The sequence below is a fragment of the Sinocyclocheilus rhinocerous genome, unplaced genomic scaffold (genome assembly GCF_001515625.1).
Source record: "Sinocyclocheilus rhinocerous isolate Xijiao unplaced genomic scaffold, SAMN03320098_v1.1 scaffold9453, whole genome shotgun sequence".
In the NCBI taxonomy this organism is placed as follows: domain Eukaryota; kingdom Metazoa; phylum Chordata; class Actinopteri; order Cypriniformes; family Cyprinidae; genus Sinocyclocheilus; species Sinocyclocheilus rhinocerous.
The window spans coordinates 37,132-42,689 of NW_015652412.1; positions in this window are offsets into that span (position 1 = coordinate 37,132).

Consider the following 5,558-nt stretch of genomic DNA (forward strand, 5'->3'; position numbering starts at 1 on the left):
TGAACCCCTGATGTCACATGGACTATTTTACCGATGTCCTTGCTACGTTTCTGTGCGTTAATCGTGGTAATATCATTGCTGTCTATGGAGGGTCAGAGAGCTTTCAGATTCCATCAAAAATATCTTAATTTGTGTTCCGAAGATGAGCGAATGTTTTACGGGTTTGGAACGACATGAGGGTGAGTAATTAATGACGGAATTTTCATTTTTGGGTGAACTAGCCCTTTAACTGAAGACAAATCTCAATGATGCAATATTTTAACATTAATCAACAAGTACAATTGACCATGACATCCTCACCTTATTCCAGAAAAGTTGCTCACCCAATGCGGAATGGAGCTCATGTGCATGAATGTTGGGGTTGAGGGGAGTGGGCTTGTCTGAACTAGCTGATGATCGCACCTGATAAAGAGGTTCTTCTTCTTCTTCTAGTTTTATGGCGGATTACAGCCATGATTTATCAGGCGCATACCGCCACCTTCTGTACCGGAGTATGTACCATGGACTATGATTTGATTACATCACTGGTTACACTTTATTTTAAGGTGTCCTTGTTACAGTGTAATTATACATTTAAGTACTGAGTAATATTAATTAACTACATGTACTTACTATATGGTTAGGGTTTGGCTTAGGGTTACTTGCATGTAATTATGCATAATTAATTGTTATTATAATAGTAAGTACATGCAACATGTGTAACAAGGACACCTTAAAAATAAAGTGTTACCAATAATTTAATTTTAATCATCTTTAAGGTTACATAAAAATATTTGCTAGCACTTTACAATAAGGTTCATTAGTTAACATTAGTTAACTACTTTAGTTAAAAACTAAGCATGAACAATACTTCTACAGCATTTATTAATCTTAGTTCATGTTAATTTCAACATTTACTAATGCATTATTATTGTTGCGCTTGTTAACATTAGTTAATGCACTGTGAATTAACATGAACTAACAATGAAGGACTGTATTTTCATTAACTAACATTAAGAAAGATTAATAAATACTGTAATAAATGTATTGTTCATTGTTCATTCATGTTTATTAACTAACATGAACTAATTGAACATTAATGTAAAGTGTTACCAAATATTTAAAGTTAATATATTTTAAATGTACTATATTGCATCATCATTACAACTTACACACACACACACACACATTAGTTTATCATAAAAGCATGTCAGTTCATTGAACAGTATACACTTCAACCATATTTCAAAAGCAAGAAGTAATTATGAAATTATATAAAGATGTACTTAAGTCCTACTTAAGTGGGTCAAAAATCACTGTAAAGTTCAGCTAATTGCATTTAATATAAATTTAAACTTAAAGATATTTTCATTTAAATGCACTAAACATGCAATTAGGTGCGATTAAGTGTTACACATTATATTCATTTTGCACTTATGTATGTTCTTTAAAAGCAATATTATCTCAGTAATAAATACTGTTTTTAAAAAGCATCCATTAAAATAGTCAACACAACTACAATTTTCATGCATCAAAAAGTGCAAAACAACATTGTAAAAGTATTCCTTATGATCTGAGCGATGCAATCCATGTCCTCTGAATAGACACGATGATGAACAGATTTCATTTAGGCTTTTATTCACATATAATCACTCATCAACGCACATACATCAAATATTGTAAATATTGAAACTCTTTGCACATGCTCTTCACAGACATACACATTCTGGCTTGCAATTGAACTATACTCAGTATTTTTTTTACATTCAATGCATAACAGTAAATGATGCATATTATGAAAAGACTTGACTTGTATGTGTGTGTTTGTGTATATGTATTTAAGCACGCACTTCCTCTTTCCTTTCATCCACAATACATGAATTAAAACAAGAAACATTAAACATTAAAACTGAGTGATAAGAACTATATTTCTACGTGTACACAGATCTTTTGGTATACAGATGCAGATAAAATATTTACTGCTTTCCTCTCTCTGAGGCATCTGGGTACCACAAGATATGTAACCACAAGACAGTTTGCTGTGTTTAGTAACTGCATTTTTGAATTGGAGTTTGAATGTAACATCAAAGCAGATTTCTCTTCTCTGTGCATGCCTGGCATTTTATTTGAAATGAGTTTTTTGAGTGTATTTTTATTAGGATTGTATGGTTTTAACAAGCTGCCAACCAAGCTGACAGACCTTTCACATTTTAATCTGGACTAAAACATGGCAGCCCAGAAAAGATACATTGGTTGAAAATGTTCTGATTCTTTATTATCGTTCTTTTATAGCTTTGTTCTTTGCGAGAAATAAATTCTAAAAAGAAAAGTTCACAAATTGCATTTGTGAAAAAAAGTCAGAATTGTGAGATAAAAAGTCACAATACCTTTATTATTTTTTTTATTTTGTTGCAGAAACAAGCTTGTCGCAGTTCTCACAATTCTGAGTTTTTTTCTCACAATTTTGACAATTCAGACTTCTCATAATTTCTCAGAATAGTTTTCAAAATTTCGAGTTCTGTGAGATATAATAAATAAATAAATAAATAAATAAATAAATGAAGAAAAGTCAGAATTGTGAGATGATAACTCAGAATTGCAAGGAAAAAAGTCAGAATTGTGAGATTAAAAGTCAATTACCTTTTTAAAATTTTTTTAATTGCAAGACTTTTTTTTTCGCCTCGCAATTTCGACTTTCAATTCTGCAATTGCAATTCTGAGAAGATAAAATATATGCGATATAAACTCAGAAGAGTGAGAAAAAAGTCAGAACTGTGAGATAAAAAGACAATACCTTTTTTAATTTTTTTTATTGCAAGATAAAAAAAAGTAAAATAAATTCTCGCAATTGTGAGAGTTTAATCTCACAATTCGGACATATTTCTCAGAATTGCATGTTTATACAGTATCTCGAAATTATGAATTTATAAAATAATAATAATAATTAATAATAATTTATGCATTTAGCAGACGCTTTTATCCAAATCGACTTACAGTGCATTCAGGCTATACATTTTTTTTACCAGTATGTAAATTGTACATAAATTACATCTCGCAATTTTGAGAAGAGAAGTCCAAATTGTGAGATGATAACTCAGAATTGTGCGAAAAAAGTCTGAATTGTGAGACATAAATTCAGAAGTGCAAGAAACAAAGTAAAAATTGTGAGATTTCATCCTGTGGTGGAAAAAGTATAATAATAATAATGTATTCTCTCCAAGTGCTTATAAGTGCTTTGCTTCACAGTGACTGAGGAGATGTATTCCTGACCTCCGCAGGGGCCCGTCAGACAGCGTTTGAAGCGTCGGATCCTGTCAGCAGAAAGAGCTCCACGGGGTCGGAGGTCAACACGAGTGACAAGCATGTCTCGCTGAGAGGCATTCTGGGACATTTGCCCTTCTGCAGAGTGAGAAAGAGCCCCAGTCGCCTCTGTGGGCAGATACACACATCTCAGTCACAACACCAATGAAGGTCTCCTTGTCATCTTTATTCCTCCCAAAACTGCACACATATAGACAGAGATGTACATGTTTATGAACAAATCCTATCTGTATACCTTGATACCTGGTAGAATCCGCAAAATGTTAATAATTAGTTAATAATAATAATAATAAAAACAAAACAAGAGCGATAATCCAGTGATATATATACTGGATTATTACAATTAATGGCAAAAGGAATGTTTGGAAATGTAAACTGATATTTCTGACACACTACAGCAAAATATAGAAATAAGCCTAATTTTTTGGTGAAAATATTAGACTTTTGAACAGTACTGTATATATAATTTGATACTGCCCTGAATAAACTATTTCACAACTGTTAATTTACATATAGTATATAAATATAAAAACTGAATTTGCATAAATATCAATTTTAAAAACACCGTGTTAAGAATCAAGCTTATGTAAACTTTTGAACTGGTTCATTTGTGTAAAATCAGTTATTTTTATTTAGTTATTTTGTGCAAATTACATGATTTTTATAATATACATACACTCTTATTGACTATATGTAAACATAGAGTACTCAAAATTACAGTGAAAGTATGGATATTGAGTGTAAATTGCACTGTAAAAAATGACCGTGAATTTAACGGTAAAAGACTGTAAAAATGCTACAGTAAAAACCTGTTAAATGGTTAATGGTAAATTCCCCTACTATATACGGTGAAAAACGGTATTGGACATTACATGTATTGGACATTCATATTACGGTAGTATACCATTTTTGGAAGTGAAAAAGACCGTATAATTTACAGGGAATAACCGTAAATTGACATTCCCAGAATTCCCTGCATTACATTTCAAATGTGATGTTTTTTTGTTGAAATAACTATGTTTCTTAGTTTTTTAAAATTTAAGGGGGTCTGAATACTTTCCGTACCCACTGTATATACATACAGTAGCAGAAAGGTAAATAAAACGCAGTGGTGCAGAGGTCAAACATCCATAAAGCACATTTATATACACTGTAAAAATAATTTTTCAAAACTGTCAAAAACGATTATTGGATTGTTTTACAAGAAATTACTATTTAATATTAATTCATATTTAATTGCAATCAAATGTTATAATTAGGTCGCAAACCTCACACAAATCTTGGAAAATGGCAGCTTTAAGAAATAAAATTCATCACATTTAGTCTTAATTCAGAAACAGCTCACAGTTCTGCTTATTACAGTAACATGTTTTACTGAAGGGAATTATCACTTTACATTACTGTTTTTGTTAGTTTAGCTTGTTGATATTGTTTTCCAAGATTTAAATGGTGTTATTTTTTATTCTTACAGATCTTACAAGTTTCGTAATTTGCCACGTCTGTGTGAAATTACAACTGACACTAAAATGGAAAGACGTCTGGTTGTTATGATAAAACAGGGCAGCAGAATCCACAAAGAGCCTGTTCTCATTAACAAGGGTTATTTCAGGAGGAAATGTCAAGCCGTGGATCTCAGTCACGCATCTGAGATTTGATTTTCTTCTCCTGTCGATCAAGCTGACAGCATTTTTATTGTTTATTTTTTTCAATAAAATGTACAATTCCACATCCGTCTGTCTCAACATAAATTGACAGAATGTCAGGCTCCACAGAAACACAAACATTTACCAGCAATTCCTGTCTTCAAATGAACATTGTGTGACACATTTTGTATTGTAACAAAGCATGTCTTTGTTTGTTTGCTTTTTCTCGTATTTTATTTGTAGTAAAAAAAAAAAATTTATTAGCTATGACATTTATTTATTATTTATTCAGTCAAGTTCTCTATAGTGAGAAAAAGTGTCAAGGAAAATAAAATAAGATTTTTTTTTAAATAGTATTTATTAATAAAAACTGAAGGCATCCTTTCTGCTAATCTGTCTCTAAACAGTATACAGCCTCTACAACTTTATTAAGACTGGTGTAATGAGACTCATATGAGGGTCAAAGACGAAAAAGGGTTTAAGCATAAAAACAATACTGCTTTAAATTGTTGTTTTTCAAAAAAAATAAATAAGAAATTATAAAGTTTTCTGTTTAATGTAATTGTATTGTTGTTTTTGTTTTTCTGAGCAAAAAATAAATATCATACATTTTCC